Source organism: Galeopterus variegatus, unplaced genomic scaffold (assembly GCF_000696425.1).
Source record: "Galeopterus variegatus unplaced genomic scaffold, G_variegatus-3.0.2 Scaffold2865, whole genome shotgun sequence".
Classification (NCBI taxonomy): Eukaryota; Metazoa; Chordata; class Mammalia; order Dermoptera; family Cynocephalidae; genus Galeopterus; species Galeopterus variegatus.
Genome location: NW_007728976.1, coordinates 133,384 through 152,749, shown reverse-complemented (window position 1 = coordinate 152,749; position 19,366 = coordinate 133,384). Strand labels below are relative to the sequence as shown.

At 36.6% G+C, this 19,366-nt stretch overlaps 1 pseudogene; it reads left to right on the top strand.

Annotated features, from left to right (window-relative positions):
• Nucleotides 1–5,695: 5,695 nt before the first annotated feature.
• Nucleotides 5,696–7,098, top strand: LOC103599141 (annotated as a pseudogene).
• Nucleotides 7,099–19,366: the final 12,268 nt, after the last annotated feature.

The window sequence follows — 19,366 nt, the reverse complement described above, 5'->3', positions numbered from 1 at the left end:
TTTTGTTTTGAGCCACCTAGTTTGTGGCATTTTGTAATGGTAGCCCTAAGAAACTAATGCAGTTCCCCATATCTCTTACAATAAATCTTCTACTCTATAAGGTGGATTCCAAGGCCTTTCAGGATCTGGGCCCTGCATACCTTTCCAGCGTTGATGCCTACCTTCTCACTATCACGTGACAATAGTGAGCACCTTTGAGTTTCTAAATATCACACTTTCTCATATTCTCTCAGCTATAGCCTTCTCCATTCTCCTCCCCACAAAGTTAGCAGTACGCATTTCTCTGACACACCCCATGCCAAATTCTTCATCTGACTACTCCGAATCATCTTTTAGGCCTGAATACCAACATTACTTTTTTTTTTTTTTTGGAAAGGGCTTTTTTGTTTTTCTTGTTTCCCATGATATTCTACTCCTCTGTCATAAAACTCATCTCGTTTTGCTAATTTGATATCTACCTTCCTTGCAATTTTGAGCATTTCGTGAGAGAAAGGACCATATCTACCTTGTTTGTGCTTTGGCTCTGGTACTTATTAGCTGCCTCCAAAATATTTATTTAACAAATAAACAACAGAATGCTATATGCCATCTGTTTCCTGTCCTGCTCCTTTGCCTAGGTTTGCACTCTGTTATAAGGGACTTATATAACTTCCTAGGGTGCTGAGAAAATTACTACAGACTTGGCAGCTTAAAACAACACGAATATATTGTATCACAGTTTTGGAGGCCAGAGGTCTAAAATCAGGCCTTCTTTGACAGGGTAATGCTCCCTCTGAAGGCTCTATGGGAGAATTCTTCACTGCTTGTATTAGTCCATTTCTGTTGCTTATAATAAAATACCTGAGACTGGGTAATGTATAAAGAAACAAGGTTTATTTCTTACAGTCTTGGAGGCTGGGGAGTCCAAAGTCCAGGGAACACATCTGGTAAGGTAAGGGCCTTCTTTTCAGAGTATCACAAGGCAAGAATGCGCTGAGCAAGAGAGCTAACCTGCTCACTCACTCTTCTTAGAAATCCATCCGAAACACATCCCTTACCACCCATTAAGCCATCAATGGATTAATCCATTCTTGATGGTACAGTCCTCCCAATCTAACCTCCTCTTAAAGGTCCCACATTTCAAATACCATAATAGGATTTCCCACCCTCTTAGCACTGTTACAATGGAGATTAAGTTTCCAATACATGAACTTTTGGGGGACATATATAACCAATAGCACTGCCTCTTCTAGCTTCTGGTGGCTCCTGGCATTCCTCAGTTTGTGGTAGCACAACTCCAATCTCTGCCTCTGTTTTTTACATGGCTTTCTTCCTTATGTCATTGTGTCTCAAGTCTCCCTCTTCCTTTGTCTTATAAGGTCACCTGTTATTTGATTTTGGGCCCACCCTAAATCTAGGATGATCTCATTTTGAGATTCTTAATTACATCTGCAAAGACTCTTTTTCCAAATAGGACCAAATTCACAGGATCCAGGGGTTAGGGCTTGAACATATCTTTTTTAGGGATTACTATTTAACCCGCTGCAGAGTGAGGCTGATTAAATGATTTTATGAGACTTGTGGAACTCTGGGCATAAACTGAGCTGCTTTGGGGTCTAGCTGAAAATGTGTTGTGCAGAGTGGAGTGAGAATTGCTATTTCTACTGTTGCATGGAATCCAGCAGTCTTCTGGGGACTGAAGGCTTTGCTGACATGAGGGGACATTACCTTTGGTATGAATATTGGTGTTCTTTCAGTGCAGAAGCTGAAAATTCCTGATGCTCCTTTCAGCAACTTTATAGGCAGAGGATGTAATCAAAAACAACAAAAGTTTGAGTAGGGAAAGAAGTTGCATTGGGAACACCTGAAGAGACTACAACTGAGAGGAGTTTCTGGGGATTCCCTGAAATGACAGGGTGACAGCTTGAAGGGGGAAAGTGATGAGCTCCATTGGATGTGGGGAATAAATGTCAAGGTGAGCCCATTTTTATGCACTGGTAAGGCCAAGTGACATTTAGGTTACACCTATAATTCACATAAAATGAGATATTTCATGATTACATGAAATAAAATACAGAGAATTTTCAATTAATCACATTAATGGGAGAAGGATGAGATGAATAGTTGAAGTTCACAGAATCTTTCACTTAATTTCAGCCTTAAATTTGCCATTTTTTCCTCATTAACATTATTATAAAACAAAATCAATGAGTGATTCGGTTCTCTCTCTCTTTGATTGAAATCTCCTCCTAGTGAGGTTAATTAGAAATAGCAATATTAAAAAGCATAGTCAGTTTTATATTTAGGTAGAATAATTCCTTTGACTTGACTAACAGCCCACCATGGTGTTTTAAATTAACCAGGGTTAAAATAGAAAATATCACTGAAAAGTATCATATTTTATTTTTTTAGCTATTTCCACTTGCCATAAATGAATTTTTTCCTGATATTTCCACTGTACAAATACACTGGGGCAATAGTCTTGCATACGAAATACTTTTTAGTGTGGTACATTGGGGGAGAAACCTACAAAGAAAAAAGAACAGAGAATCAGAATTTCTGGTTTGAGTACTAAATAGTCACATAACCTTGAGTAAATCACTTGATCCTTCTGATAAATTCAAAGGGCTCTACTACTCTGTGTTTCTAAAGAGGAAATATATATCAAAATCTGTCTGACTTTTGCAGCAGTCTCTTTAGAGGGCAGATTTTTGTGTAGCACAGTGAATGAGGGGTACTATATACGAAAGGATCAGTTGAAAGGTTTTGGCAAGTTTCCTGGAATCTACAAGAGATGATTTCACAAGAAGTCTCAAAGGGAACCAGAGTTAAATTAGCCCATTTTGCCTGGAGCTAACCACACAAGACAGTGAAGCAGAAAAAAAGAATAAAAGGAGTAGAAGTTATTAGATCTCATACATAGAAGAAAATAAGTTTTTATGTTAATTTTTTACCTAAAATTTACTAGTTAGAGATTGGAAACTAGTTCTATGCTTGTGAAGAGTCTACTGTTTCTTATTTGTCATTATCTCTTGAAAGTCACATCCAGGTGTCAGACGTGCATGCCATGCGAAGAGTTGGCAATTGTTTCTCCCTCTCCACTTCCCTTCCTTCCTTCCTTCGTTCCTTTTTTCCTTTTCTGTCTTAAGGGTATTGAATAAAAAACAAGGACTTTCCTTGATCATGAAGATGGATTAAGTTGAGGCTCCTCTCTACATCAGAGGTGAGTATTGCTTATCATTAATCACACGTATTTTAAATTTACACCAATAACTTGGAATTCATCCTAGGTGAAAAAGAAATGAAAGTAATAAATATTGGTAGTAATTTTATCAAGAGAAATATTTAATAACTGTAAAATTTACCAGTCTCTTTTGTGAACAGACTAAGCTAGTTACTAAAATAAGAAAGGTCCATATCAATATTTCTGAAAACAAATTTCCTGGCTTTAAAACACAATTCTTAGACAAGTTGTCTAAGAATGGGCTGAGCAAGAGAGCTAACCTGCTCACTCACTCTCCTTGGAAATCTACCTGAACCATGCCCCTTACCACCCATTAAACCATCAGTGGATTAATCCATTCTTGATGGTACAGTCCTCACAATCTAACCTCCTCTTAAAGGTCCCACATTTCAAATACCATAATAGGATTTCCCACCCTCTTAGCACTGTTACAATGGAGATTAAATTTCCAATACATGAACTTTTGGGGGACATATATAACCAATAGCACTGCCTCTTCTAGCTTCTGGTGGCTCCTGGCATTCCTCAGTTTGTGGTAGCACAACTCCAATCTCTGCCTCTGTTTTTCACATGGCTTTCTTCCTTATGTCATTGTGTCTCAAGTCTCCCTCTTCCTTTGTCTTATAAGGTCACCTGTCATTGGATTTAGGGCCCACCCTAAATGTGGATGATCTCATTTTGAGATTCTTAATTACATCTGCAAAGACTCTTTTTCCAAATAGGACCAAATTCACAGGATCCAGAGGGTAAGGCTTTTTACTCAAACTTTTCTTGTTTTTGATTACATCCTCTGCCTGTGAAGCTGTTGAAAGGAGTGTCTGGAATTTTCAGCTTCTGCACTAAAAGAACAGCAGTATTCATACCAAAGATAAGTTATCCAATAATAAGATAATACTCTTATTAAGATAATAAGATAAGTTATCTTATCTTAGATAAGATATCTAATATCTCTTGTATTTTTTGGCTGATCCAGCAAAGTATCTGGTCCATTTTGATAAGTCATTGCACAATTACTATGTTTGAAAACAGTTTTGGAACAGCCATTAAAATTAAAACAAGAAGATCTGAAGGTAATTAACAGAGAAGAAATTGGAACACATCTACTTTACAGACATACAGGGCATAGTAGCAATGATACTTGTATACTTTGGGCATCAATCAAATACATGTATTTCAGATTTTTGGAAGAAATAAATTTAAAATGAGTAATAACATTTTACCATAATAACCAGACTAAAAAACAATCATATATATCTAGCAATTTTACCTCTGGGATTTTATCCTAATATAATTAGAGATATTCAATAGTTAGACAATAAATAACAGCAATTATTTAATAATTTCTCACATTTCCTGAGATAGACATATTGCCAGACATTGACTAGACACTTTTCCTAAATAATTTGCTTCAATCTTTCCAACCCTTCTGGGCTCTTCTTGTTTCCAGTTTGACACGTAAGGAGCTCGGAAGTCATCACTAAATCCTAACCAGTAAAAAGCTGAAAAAAGTGAGAATCAACAACTCTTCTCAGATCCATCAGAGAATTGAAGTCACAGAACAAACGATTGCCCACAAAATTGGAGGCAGGCAAGCGGATACAGAATATCACAACTTGTCAGAGTAGAAACCCATAAGCGGAAACCTTCATGAGAACCAGTGCTAGGGTAGGATAACCTAAACTGTGATTGACAAGTTGCTGGAGGCTCAGTGTAGACAAGTAGCCCTTTCAAAATACATGCAAAGCATTTTTTCTTAACAAGGTCTGCCCTCAAAAGAAACTATTTTACCAGAGTCTAACCTGCTGGGGTTTTATCAGAGCCTAACTGATGTAAGGAAAGGGAAATATCCAACTCTAGTCCTTTCTAGCCATTCTGTTTCATATAAGGGTGAGAATAAATCTGAGAATCATGTATGGAGGTCACTTGCAAAGGTCACAACCCAGGGATGTTGGCTCACTAAAAGACTGAGAGCTAATCATAGGACTATAGAAAGCTTCCTCTCCCTCTACACCTTAACCTCTACATCACTAAAGGCCTATTAACCATGGTGCCTTTTACCCGCTGTGCCATATGTAGCTTTCACAGCAAAAATTTACAAGGCATACGAAAAAAGCAAAAAACAGAGTTTGAAGAGACAAAGCAAGCATCAGAATCCTGCTAAGATATATAGCGGAGATGTTTAAATTATCTGACTGACGGAGACACAACTGTGAGGTGAGGGTTGTGGCTGGGATGGGACTGGGGTCTCCTCTGGGCCCACGTTGTTGTTAATGGTCCTGGCCTATGCTCAGGTGGTGAGCCTTGCTGAGGGGGCCAGGGCTGAGGCCCTCAGGCTGATCCACTCCTGGACGCTGTCTCTTGAGGTGGGGCCAACAGCTGAGTCCGGCCATCCTGGGGAAGCTCCTCCACACGATTTTGCAGCACTGCCCATCAGCCTTAGTGGAGGCCTGATTCCTAAGCAGGTGGTACATTATGGCTGACATGCAAAATCTGGTAGAAAGATTGGAGAGGGCAGTGGGCCACCCAGGGCAGTATCCCATACCTCTGACATGCGCTGTGGGTAGGGAGACAGTCTTTCATAAGCAGGAGCGGCCCCATATGTTCAAGCATTTGACTCTCTACTTGCCAGTCCTGTGGCAGAGTTCATGAAGATCAGGAAAGAGATTGGGGGAGACGGTCAGAAACACGTGGAAATGGTCCACACGGGTCTGAAGTCAGAGTGAGCTCCCTTGGTCCAGCTTCTCAGTGCCAGCAGCCAGCCGGCAATAAGCTTTCTGATTTGTTGGTGTCCGTCTCAGAGCAGATCCAAGAAGTGATGATCTTTCGGGAGAAGAACCAAGGCAGCAAGGCATTCGATCAACTGTCGGCTGTCATCGAAAGTATCCAGGCCCTGGGTTGGGTGGTGATGGCTCCCAAGTCTGACCCCTGTGCGAAAGAAATGAATAATGCTATCATGTTTTATACAAACCGAGTCCTTAAGGAGTACAAGATGTGGATAAGAAGCATGTGGACTGGGTTAAAGCTTACTTAAGTATATGGACAGAGCTGTAGGCTTACAGTAAGGAATTCTATACCACCGGACTGGCCTGGAGCAAAACGGAGCCTTGTGGCAAAAGAACTGAGTGAATTTCCATCGGGACCCTCTGCTGCATCTGGTCCTCCTCCCCCACCACCAGGCCCACCTCCCCTCCCCATCCCCACCAGCTCAGGTTCTGATGAGTCTGCCTCCTGCTCTGCACTGTTTGCACAGATTAATCAGGGGAGAGCATCACTCATGTCCTGAAACATGTATCTGATGACATGAAGACTCACAAGAACCTTGCCCTGAAGTCTTAGAGAGGTCCAGTATGAAGTAGCCCCAAATCATTCTCTGCACCTAAACCCTAAACCAGCCGTTACCCCAAACTAGCCACAAAAAATCCAGATCTGTGTGAACTGGAGGCCAACAAGTGGAGAGTGGAAAATCAGGAGGACGTCTCCAACCTGGTGATTGTTGACACAGAGCTGAAACAGGTGGCTTACATGTACAAGTTTGTCAACACGACATTGCAAATCAAGGGCAAAATTAACTCCATTACAGTAGATGACTTTAAGGAACTTGGTCTGGTATTCAATGGTGTGGTGGACATTGTGGAGATAATCAATAGGTGGGATGTCAAAGTTCAGGTAATGGGTAAAGTTCCCCCATCCACAAAAGAGATGGCTGTCACACTTACCTGTGCAAGAATTCTCTGGATTGTGAGGAAGTCAGTGACAAATCTTCTGAGATTTCTACAGAAGGCAGTGACTTTAATGAGTTCCCAGTCCCTGAGCAGTTCACAGTTCTGTGGAATGGGCAGAAGTTGGTCACCACAGTGACAGAAATTGCTGGTTAAGGGAAGTGCCACTGGATTCTTTGCCCTCTCCCTTCATGTCATGGGATAAACCTGTATCAAGATTTTTGTTTTTTCCTAGATTTCCTCCACCTCTCAACTCTTAAACTGCTTCTCTACTCTGAAAAGCACAGCTCTCTGCCTTCACTGAAATAGACCTCAGGCTAAGATTTGGGGGAGGATAGCAGATCACTTGATCTTCTGCAGTAAGATTCGGCTTTTCCATATCAGCTCAACTACACCACCAGTTCATTCTTAAGTAACTATAGGCCAAGACTGGTGCATTTTAGCTTTCAGCTTCTGCGAGTTATTCTACCAACAAGCAGTCCTTTGGGAAAAATAAAACAGTTCCAGGAATTAATGGATCAGACTGTTCATATTAATCTTTTTCTAACAATGAGCATGAAGGTAGCAGAAGCTGGTGTGATTCCAGACGGTTCGTCTAACTAAACTAATTTTTCATTGTTGATAAGTGAGGCAAGGGTTGCATTAGACCAAAGGCTGAAGCTTGGCCACCTAGCATTCCAAGAAAAACTGTTTCCTATGAACATTCCTTTTGTTCTGCATTCTATCCTGGGTCTGCCTCAGCCATGGGATAGGAGGTTCAGTGCACTTCATCCAAGGCAGTTAAAGAAGTCCTGGACCTTTATTTGGGATCCCTGCCCAGCACCTTACTACAGAAATGACTTTAAGAGAAAGGTGGGGTGGGAGGGAATAGGAAAAGAACACACCATTCCAAGGAATCTGGCATTCTTTCCTCCTTCCCTGCTACATACCTGTTATTCATCTTCACTGCCTCCTTTTCCTTGTCATGCTCAATGGTTTATGATGTCTGTCCAGGCACCTAAACAAAGGACTAAAACCTCTATTGCAGGCTGGTTTTAGGTCTTGGTTTATGTAAGAATCTTGCACAGCACTGCTAATGTAAATTTCAGTTTTTCCCTCTAGGACAAACACTTCCCAAAATATGCAACTTGTTTTGGTGGGAAGAGAGACTGTCCTGTGACTTCCATCCATTTCCTGAGGCCTGTGGAAATAAACCTTTATGTACAGAAAATACAATAAAGTTAATACCAAATTTGAAAAAAATAAAAAAAAATAATTATCATACTGAGAATTTAAAATAACTATGATTAATATGCTAAGGGTTCTAATGGAAAAAGTAAACAACATTCAAGAACAGATGAGTAAAGTAAGCAGAGAGATAAAAATTCAAAGAAAGAATAAAAAATAATTACTGGAAATAAAAAAATAAGTTTCTGTAAGAATGTTGTAACAGAAATGGAGAATGCCTTTGGTGGGTTCATTAGTAGATTAGATGCAGCTGAGGATTTGTCAAACCCCCTGGTCTGAAGCTGTGACCTAGAGAAGATCACACAGCCAAACTCAGATTCTAATTCAGATTTGTCTGTTCCCAAAGGAACTGCTAATTCACTCTACTGTCTTTATTTTCTTGGTTCTCTATTTTTAACAATGCCCATAGAATTACCAATTAATATTTAGATAGCAGAGGAATATATGTTGACAAGGGAAAATACCCACTATATATTTTCAAGAAAAAAGGAAAGCTTTAAAAAATATGTTCAGTTTGATCCAAACTTTAACATATGTTTTTTTTTTTTTTTTCTGTATATGTTGAAAAAAATAAAAGCCAATACCCACATGCCTAATGACATTTGTTTCTGAACAGTGAAATTATAGTTGATTTTTTTGTTGTCGTTAGGACTTTTCTGTATTTGTGAATACTTGAACAATCCATATATATGGTTTGTGTAGTAAGAGTTAAAAAACATGTTGAAAACAGCAATAATAAAACAAAGGGAAGAAGAATTTCAGAAATTAGAACATAAACAGAATATGAGCAAACAAGCCTAGAAAAAAAGGTTAAGAAATCTGTATTAAAACTTTTATTATTTTGTTAGTGATTAAATATAACATATTTTACTATTTAGACTATTTATATTATTTTCTAGAATTTCAGATATAAATATTAATAATAAATCATCAGAAAATTTGTCCTTTTTCTCTACACTTTATCTCTTTGTTACCCAACATCATCATATAATAATAATGATGGTCAATAATATTTGAGGGGAGTTCTGATCATGTAGGAACAGATGTTGTAATATGCTCAGCTTCTATAGTAACTCCTTTTTTTCAGAGTTTCTAAGGCTCATATGTTTCAAAAGTGTATGTCATCCAGGTAGAAAGTATAATAGGTATGGAGAAATAAAGGTTTTTATTTTTATTTTTTCAAACTTGTCACTTTGGAAGAGAAAATGACTCTTTATTTTGTAACTCAGACAGGAGGCACACAGCACATGGCTTGCTGACTGAGCTGCAAAATCAAAATTGACAAGTCCCAAAGAGAAGAAACTTACCTTTGCCAAATCAGGCCTTGCTGTGCATGCTGCCTGGGTTTCCCTGGTGTCCTCCTGCTGCTGCTGAGCAGCCCCAAGGTCCAAGTGACATTAGTCTGGCTTTTCAGAAAAGTCAAAAAGGAAAAAAAAAAATAATTTTATCATAAGGAAAGAAAAGGGTTGGCACAGAAGATCAGCCATTCTTACTGCTCTGGTTATGATGAAGGGTCAGAGAGTAAGGCTGATGCTAACACTCAGGCAGAGAAACTGAATTTTATTTTATTACCACTCTTCTTAAAACTAAAGATAATGCAAGAGTTAATAGCAAAGACTCACTGATGACAAAAGTTCTGTTAAAATGGTACCCTCCTACATCACTAGTGGCAATTAAATTCAGCACAGGTCTTTTGGAAAGTGTTTTGACAAAAGCTATTAAGAACTCTATTTATGCTCACACATTCTGATACGTATACAATGCTATTTACACATATTCATTTACTCATTTTGGTGTTACACACTAAGAAATTGAAGCTAAATAAAAATATCTTGATTTAAGAATATTTGTTCAATGGTTAATAAATGATGTATCAACTTGATGGACGATTATGCAACCATCAACAGGGCCAGTAAGTCAGAATAGATAGGAACATAGAAAATGCTTAGAGAGCAATTCTTCTTTGGCAAAAGCAATATATAGATGTGGATGTATACAGTGGTTGAAATTTTATAAAAGATAGGTATATTCAAAGAAAAAGACTGCAAGAGATAGGCAAAAACAATTGTGCTAAAGAAATAAATTAATGTAGCTTTTACTTACATTTTTCTATTTTTAAAACTTCTGTAATGTCCTACCTCATCAAAATAAGGAGAACATAAAAATAATTGAATAGTTACTATTTAACTTTTGTGAGCCCGAAAACTATCATTCAGGTTAATTTCCAGAAAGCATTTGAAAAATGACTCATTCTAGAATTTGATTTTGTAACTTATGTGATAATCAACATTAAGGAAATATGCATATAATTATTCTGACTTGTATTAAATTTCTTGTTACTGATGTGACATGTACAGATTTAAGGTAAAAGGAAGAACTAAACACTGAAGCAAATAGGCCTCACATTAAGTTAGTGATCTTAAATGTTTACCAACATTTCTCAAGTTAACATATAATATAAATGGAAAATGGGAATGTTTGTATAGTATGCTGTGGTATGTGGAGGAATAGGTACTCATGGGACAGAGCTGGGAGGATTTTAAAGGATGCTTCTTGGGAGATAGGGCAAGATGGTGAACTAGGGGTGCCCAGGTTGTGTGCCTCTCACACAAAAGGTCCAAAACAATTAATAGCTAGATATTGACGGGAGCTTCTATGGGAGAGTGCAACAGGGTTAACAGGGTTGGGGAGAAGCTCCGTCTGCCGGGGTTGCCCCAGGCCCCACCCAGGGTCCTAAGTGCTATGGGGACTAATAATAGTTCATCAAGTAGCATAAAACTATGAAGGTAAGTTTGGTGGGAAAATATGTAATATGTGTGTGTTGGGGAGATAGAGAGAGAGAGCGCACACATACACTGAAATTGAGTGAATGGGGGCGCACAGAAATTCATCTATCTGCTGTGTTCTACCATTATTGTCTAAATTTGTTTCTGCAGATAATTGTGTAAATAATGCTCGCCCCTCCTCCTGCAAATCTCTGCAAGGTGAACAGATCTGCCCCATGAAGTTGAAATCAACGAAACAGGCAGCCCCTACTTACTTAGGTAACACATTTATAGGCTTATAATCTCTGTTTTATTTTTTCATTCATTTATTAATACAGTTGTCTGCAATTAAGAAATAGCTGTTGAAATTCATATTTTGAATAATCACAAATGAGTTGATGACCCTTTGCTACTGATGAACAGAGAAGATTTATTGGAAAAAAAAAATGTACTCTAGGAATCCTCCAAATGTAGAAAATGATAATTACAAAGAACAACCACCTTACTTGAAACAACGTAAGGAGGGAAAAGAGCAGTTCTACAGTTTTCTGTAAATCTATAGAAGCATCAGACCGAGAATTTGTCCCATCTTTTGCCATTTATTGGATAACATTAACAGAGAATAATTATGGGTGTCTGAGGATCAGGTATACATTTTAGATTAAATATAAACATAATGTCCTCTCTGTCACTCTGTATTTTTTAAATTAGGTTGGTAAATTAAAAACAATACTTAACACGATCTGTTGTAGTGTTACCAAAGCTGGGAAATTTATCAATGACTCATTTCATCAATTTCCTCCAGCATATAAATTGCTATTCAGGAGTATTCAAGCTTTATGAACACTAGTCAGTTAAAAAGGCTATTGCTGTGGATCGCCTATTATAGTCCAGAACTCTGGAGCTGTGTGCTTCAAAGATTCTGCATATTTTTAATCCAGTTTTTATTTCTACATATACTTCAGTTATTAAAAAGTATAATAAAATCAACATTACTCTCAAAACTGTTTACTGAATATTAACAGTTTAGAAACAAATAATATATTGTTTTATCTGCACCAAAAATTATCTCTTGCTATCATTACCTTATTGAACCATGTATTGTGACTATTAAGTAGTAAAAACAGTTAATCATCATCAGATTTCCTATGTTTTTTTGCGCTAGAAAAAACAAAATTACACTGGATCTTGAGGTGGTGCTATAGTTTAAATGTGATTCCTCCAAAATTTAAGTGTTGCTAAGGTGGGGGCTTTTAGAAGTGATTCGTCCATGAGGGCTTCTCTCTTGTTAATGGGATTAAGGCCCTTATAAAAGAGGCTTCACACAACCTTTGCCTCACTTGCCCTTGCACCTGCTGCCCTGAGAGGACACAGCAGAAGCCCCTCACCAGACCAAATGCTGGTGCCCTGATCTTGTATTCCCAGCCTCCAGAATTTCAAGAAAGAAATTTCTGTTCTTTATAAATTACCTGGTCTGTGGTATTTTGCTGTAGCACCACAAATGGACTAAGACAAGTGGCTATATTACTGTAACTGTCATCCATAACCCCTATTTCCAAATGTTTATGTTCATTAAAATAGCCTCATTGTTCTTATTGATTAAATTTATAATAAATATGTACTATAAATTTAAATTTATGAAATAAATTTATACTAATAAAATATCATTCTTAAAAATCTTTTTTTAATAATATGGGAGTTTATTGCAAGATTTCACTTATGTAAATGATTTCTGCAACTGACAAGACTCCACAGTGATGTAGATGTTTTGGGGAACACATTTGCAGCCCAGATCTTCTCATTGTAATGCAAACTTTCTATTCTGAAAATGTGTACTAGGTATAAAAAATCTCAAAAATGAACTTTACTAATGGAGATTTTACTATTATTATTATTATTTGGTGTGACAAGAAGCACTTGCCTTTCACCTGCGAGGAGTACAATTGGTTAACACTTTCTAGCCACAGCATTTTTGTGTGTCTCATGTTGGGTCTCAGAGATCACCACTGAGTTGAATGAGATTTTGTCAGCTCTGCTCAATCCTGCTTCCTCCTCCTTTATCTTTGGAAGGTATTAGTCCCCCTCCCCCAACCTCGAAAGTACTATATTATATATCTCTGCATCTGTTTCCCATAGGACCGGAAGTGCCTCATTTAGATAAATGTTTATGTATAACTTTTTTTTATTATTTTAATAAATAAAAAGTTATTGAATAAATTAATATATAAGCAAGAATATTGGGGCATGAGTATTTTCTTTAAATTTCTATACTTGAGACAGCTATTTAAAGACCTTTCAACACTTTAGTTATAGCAGTTTACATGCTGTCCACTAGAATAAGAAGAAATGTATCAAGAATAACAGTTTATTTTAATCAGCTCCTATAATCTGGTTATAGTCACTGTTTGTGCTTAAAAATATAAACATGTTAAAATGTGATTTTAAATTTTTTGACATATGTTAATAAAATATATCACAATTTAATAAATATTTTTTCACAAAGAAAAATATCTAAAGTTAAGAAGAAATGAATACAAAATTATTAAAAGCAGTTGTATAATGGGGAATTTATATTTGGAATAGAATTGATAACAGGCTTGTAAGTTTCTCATTTATTTTTTATTCTTATTTATTAATTTATTTTACATATTCTGGACTTCAAATAGCTTGAAATATCTCATGGATAGTTCCTGCACTCAATTGTCCTTCAATCCAGAAGCTATATGGTTTAGAATACACCTCTTCTATAATGTATTTCTCAAGGTTTTTGACTGAACTAATTAGAACTCAGAACAACTGGTCTGATCAGGAATCGTATTCACATCATAATTACATGCCTATCTCTATAGCGTATGGGGAATAAATTGAACAAATTCTTAATGCTAATTGAATCTGTTTAGGTGGTTGAGGCTCGTCCTCTCCAGTTCTGCAGGTTTAATCTTGGACACATTTTACATGTAGGTTACCTGCTTGGCTCCTGTCATTTTGTGGCTCCCACTGGATGAAGTTAATGGGAATAAATTCCTTGTCTCTACACTTTCATTTACTGTGAAGATATAATAAAATGATTACTTACATAGTGATTTACTTTACATGGTATCCAACTTCCTAAATTCAAATCCATATCAGTGGTTATAAGCATAAATATACCTTCCTTACATAGGTTTTATTAATTTTCATCTTCTATTTGGTAAAACTCAGGTACCAAAAAAACAAAAACAAAAATAAAACAACAAAAATAAATTTTAAAAAACCATGCATCTCTTATGGGTGTGCTATGAAAAAACTTTCAATGAACTGAGTTAAATTTTGTGATCTTAAGCCATTCCACCTGTTTTCATGTAGCATTCATAAGCATATACTGCAATCTTACGTACAAATTGAAAAACAATTGTTTTAAAGGCATACAAATCATTACTATATTATGAAAAATTTATGATATGTAGACTGTCAATAGTCAATAGTCCACTAGTGTGTGTGTTTTGCTTTTTTATTTATATTTATTTATTTATTTATTTATTTATTTATTTATTTATTTATTTATTTATTTTAAGATGACTGGTAAGGGGATCTTAACCCTTAGCTTGGTGTTGTTGGCACCACGCTCAGCCAGTGAGCGAACCCGCCATCCCTATATAGGATCCAAAACTATGGCCTTTGTGTTATCAGCACTGCACTTTCCCGGTAAGGGGATCTTAACCCTTAGCTTGGTGTTGTTGGCACCACGCTCAGCCAGTGAGCGAACCGGCCATCCCTATATAGGATCCAAAACTATGGCCTTTGTGTTATCAGCACCGCACTTTCCCATATTTTAAGATGACTGGTAAGGGGATCTTAACCCTTAGCTTGGTGTTGTTGGCACCACGCTCAGCCAGTGAGCGAACCCGCCATCCCTATATAGGATCCAAAACTATGGCCTTTGTGTTATCAGCACTGCACTTTCCCGAGTGAGCCACAGGCCGGCCCCCCCTTTTTTTTAAATTCCTTATTTTTTTATTCACTGAGGGAAAATTCCACAAAGGCTGCAATCTCACTTTTGCTAAGTGGAGTACTCAAAACTACATATTCACATTCTTTGTTTTGGTGTGAAAAGATCTTACTTTTTCCTGTCTGTAAGATGCAGTTCTTTAGGTAGCTGGCAAAACACACTGTCCATTCAGCAATTATGCAGTTCCCTCCTGGTGTAACAAATGCATCCTTCGTGTCTTTATTCTTAGGCTTATTATACTGAGTTAAGAGGATTAATCTACTGGTGGAACTCTATTATTCTCTACATTAGGTCAGAAAAAAGATTCATTTTGCAGAGAAAAATTATAAGGCTATAATCACATTTGATACCTTTTCCCTGTTGTTTTAATTAGGCTATATTCTGGATTCTAAGGAAAAAATATATTAATAACAAAATGATTTTGGAAATTGAAGTCAGCCCTGATGTCTGGCATTAAGTGGATGTGTGACCTTGTTCAGTTTTATCTTTTTGTACTTATTTTCCACATTCATGTCTCTTGTGCTGAAAACTTTCCCACAACATTGACAACTTCCATTACACACATATGAATACTCAAATCTCTCCCATCAGAAAAATCACTATATTTTTCAGCAAAGGATTCTGTTCATGATTACTTAAAGGAATTAAATAAAGTAATATCAACTAATAGATGCATGCACATTTATGATTTACAAGTTCTACTTATTGATTTGGTCATTTAACAAATATGGATGACCTCCATGTATTTGGGGATACTCTTAAAATATGAACATGTGACTTAACAGAATCGTAAATTTACTGTTAATTCTTCCTCGTAAATATGACTTGCATCCATATCTCTTCTAGACATTTCTCCTTGTTGATTTTATTTTCTTTCGTGGTTTCCACCATCATCTATGTGCCGATAACACTCAAGTTTATATCTACAATTTAGATACCTCTCCTGACCTCCAGATCTATGTAGCCAACTCTATGAGACATTTTATACTTTGTTTTACCATAAGCACTTTATGCTTAATAAATATATTAGTGAGTAAATTTTGTCTCCTTAAACCATAGTTTCCGCCTATATACTTGATTCTGTCAAAGTGAATACTAACAGCCCAATTGTCCAACCTAATTCTGGTAATTACCCTAGACTCTTTTCTAATACCTCCACATGCAAACATTCCCTGATTTCTGCCAATTCAATTATCTTTGAACATCTTGAATTGTTCTCTTCCTCTCACATGTTGTTTAATAATCTACTGTGTGGTCTCCAAACTTCCAGGCTTCCTTCCTCCTATCTGTTTTTCACCCAGGCGCCAAATTGTTCTTTCTAAAATGCATATTTGTCCATGTATTTCCTATGAATGGAATGCCCACAGTGTTTGACTGCCAACACTATCATCTACACATCTGAGTTCTACTTGCTTCTACAGCCACCGCCTGCTTCCCGTCATATCCTTCATGTTCTAGCCATACTGAAGTGCTTGTTTTCTGAATCGTATCATTTCATGACTCCATAGAGTGTCATAGGCTGGTCCTTAATTAACCTTCTATGTCTTGAGCCTTTAGAGATTCTCTATGTATACCAAAGCTCCCAGATTCACACTCCATGAAGAAGCATTTCCTGAATTACGTATTTTTTATTACGCAACTTTCATTTTGGGTAACAGCCATTTGGTTACATCTTTCATGGTCTTACTAGGGTGAAGAGTACACATGTCTTATCGTAGAGTCTTTGTAATACAGTGCAAAGACCACTATCTTTGGAGATATAAAGAAAGGTTTGCATTCCTTAGCATTGCTTCTCTGATCTTGAACAAGTTACTTAACCATCTTAAAAATGGGATAATAATTCCTTAGTTGTGAAGAACATATGTAAGAGTAAAAAAAAAAAAAATACACATATGTCATTATTTAGCTCATGTACCAGGGTCAGGTAAGCATTTATAGATTACTTAGTTACAATAGTTTTTGCATTTGTATTATTATCGCCTTTCAGGAGAGTTACATTTGCCCAGGAATAAATAATGGCACAGAATAAAACTTTAAAAATGTAACAGGGCTCCTTCTATCAGCCGTGTTACTCTTGTGACCAGTGGCTCAGGTGTTTCCATTTCTGACATTGTGAGAGTTACATTTGCCCAGGAATAAATAATGGCACAGAATAAAACTTTAAAAATGTAACAGGACTCCTTCTATCAGCCGTGTTACTCTTGTGACCAGTGGCTCAGGTGTTTCCATTTCTGACATTGCATAAAACATTTTTTTGGTATGAAAGAATAAATATTCTTTCTAAAGTTATGTAACATAATTGTACCAATTTTTATATTCTATCATTTCTAGAACAAATGTAATAAACATTTTTTTTTAAAAAAAACACCTTTCTACTGGTTATGTTATTAAATGAAACAAATCTCTAAGATATGTATAACTCAAAATAGTAACTGGCATATAAAAGACACTTAATAAGTAATAGATAAAATTACAAGGATGATGCAAATTATAATTTCAGTGTACTTGATACTTAGCTCAGAGTCTGACAAATTGCAGGTGTTCCAAAAAATAATCAAGAGATTAAATGATGAGTGACTGAGTTAAATGAAAAAATTAAGTCAAATTAGTGGTTGTAAACTGTGGTTGTTCATCAGTGTCACCTGTAAAACCATTTTTAGGATGGCAAAAAATGTAAATTATTTCTCCTTGATCTATCACTTGAGCTTTTTACTAGGCAGTTGCCTTCAGGATATGTCTACTTGAATGATTTGATATCCTGTTAGATTTCAAATATCTAGTTTCTCTACATCTTCCTAATCTCCCTATACATAAACTCATGTGTGGGAACATCTAATTCTTCTATGCAATCCTGATGATCTAAAGTTTTCAACATCTTACCAGTCTTCAAGCCCAGAATAAATTGTCTTATCTGCTTTATTTCACCACAGGATTCTAAAATGTTGCTAGAAATAGCCACAAAAAATGTGACAACTGTTTTCAATACAAACTAATAATTTCATCATATGCTATGAGTAAATGTATTACATAGTTCGTTCTAAAAAAAAATGTCAGGTGTCTGGTTCTAAACAATGATCTAGTAAGGCTGTCTGGTTAGCTCAATTGGTAAGAGTATGGTTCTAATAACACCAAGGTCCAGGATTTGATCCCTGTACCAGCCACATAAAATAAATAAATAAATAAATAAAAAATAAAAGGATTCAATATCTGACACTCTGAATATGGGAACAAGACATCCGTAATTTTATTTATTTATTTTCTATTATTTTTAAATTATAATTTATCAATATACAATGTAGTTGATTTTTGTGACCCTTTTCGAATTCCTCTTCCCCCTTCCCCCTCCCCCCATCGACATCATATCTGTTCACTTGTCTTAAAAAGTTCAAGGAATTGTGATTGTTTTGTCTTCTCCTCTGCCCCAATTTGTTTGTATATTTATTTATTTATTTTTAGCTCCCCAAAATAAGTGAGAACATGCAGTATTTCTCTTTCCATGCCTGACTTATTTCACTTAATATAATTTTTTCTAAGCCCATCCATGTCGCTGCAAATGGTAGTTTTTCATTCTTTTTTATAGCAGAATAGTATTCCATTGTGAAGATATACCACACTTTCCTTATCCACTCATCTGATGATAGACATTTGGGCTGGTTCCAACTCTTGGCTATTGTAAATAGTGCTGCAGTAAACATGGGAATACATTTATCCCTTTGACATGATGATTTCCATTCCTCTGGGTATACGCCTAGCAGTAGAATAGCTGGGTTATATGGCAGATCTATTTGTAATTGTTTGAGGAACCTCCACACCATTTTCCATTAAGGTTGCACCATTTTGCAATCCCAACAACAGTTTAGGAGGGTTCCTTTTTCTCTGCAACCTTGCCAGCATATAACCTTCTCAGTCTTTTGGATATTAGCCATCCTAACTGGAGTGAGATGGTATCTCAAACTGGTCTTGATTTGCATTTCCCGAAAGCTGAGTGATGTTGAACATTTTTTCATGTGTCTGTTGGCCATTTGTATATCTTTCTTTGAGAAATGCCTATGCAGCTCCTTTGCCCATTTTTTAATTGGGTTACTTGTCTTTTTGCTGTAAAGGTGTTTGAGTTCCTTGTAGATTCTGGATATTAATCCTTTGTCAGATGTATATTTTGAAAATATTTTCTCCACTCTGTTGGTTGTCTTTTCACTCTGTTAATTGTTTCTTTTGCTGTGCAGAAGCCTTTTAGTTTGATATAATCCCATTTGTTTATTTTTCCTTTGGTCACCTGTGCTTTTGGGGTCATCTTCATGAAGTCTGTACCCAATCCTACTTCCTGGAGTGTTTCCCCTATGTTTTCTTTAAGGACTTTCTATTGCTTCAGGATGTATATTTAATTTTTTAACCCATTTTGAGTTGATTTTGGTATATGGTGAGAGGTACAGGTCTAGTTTCATTC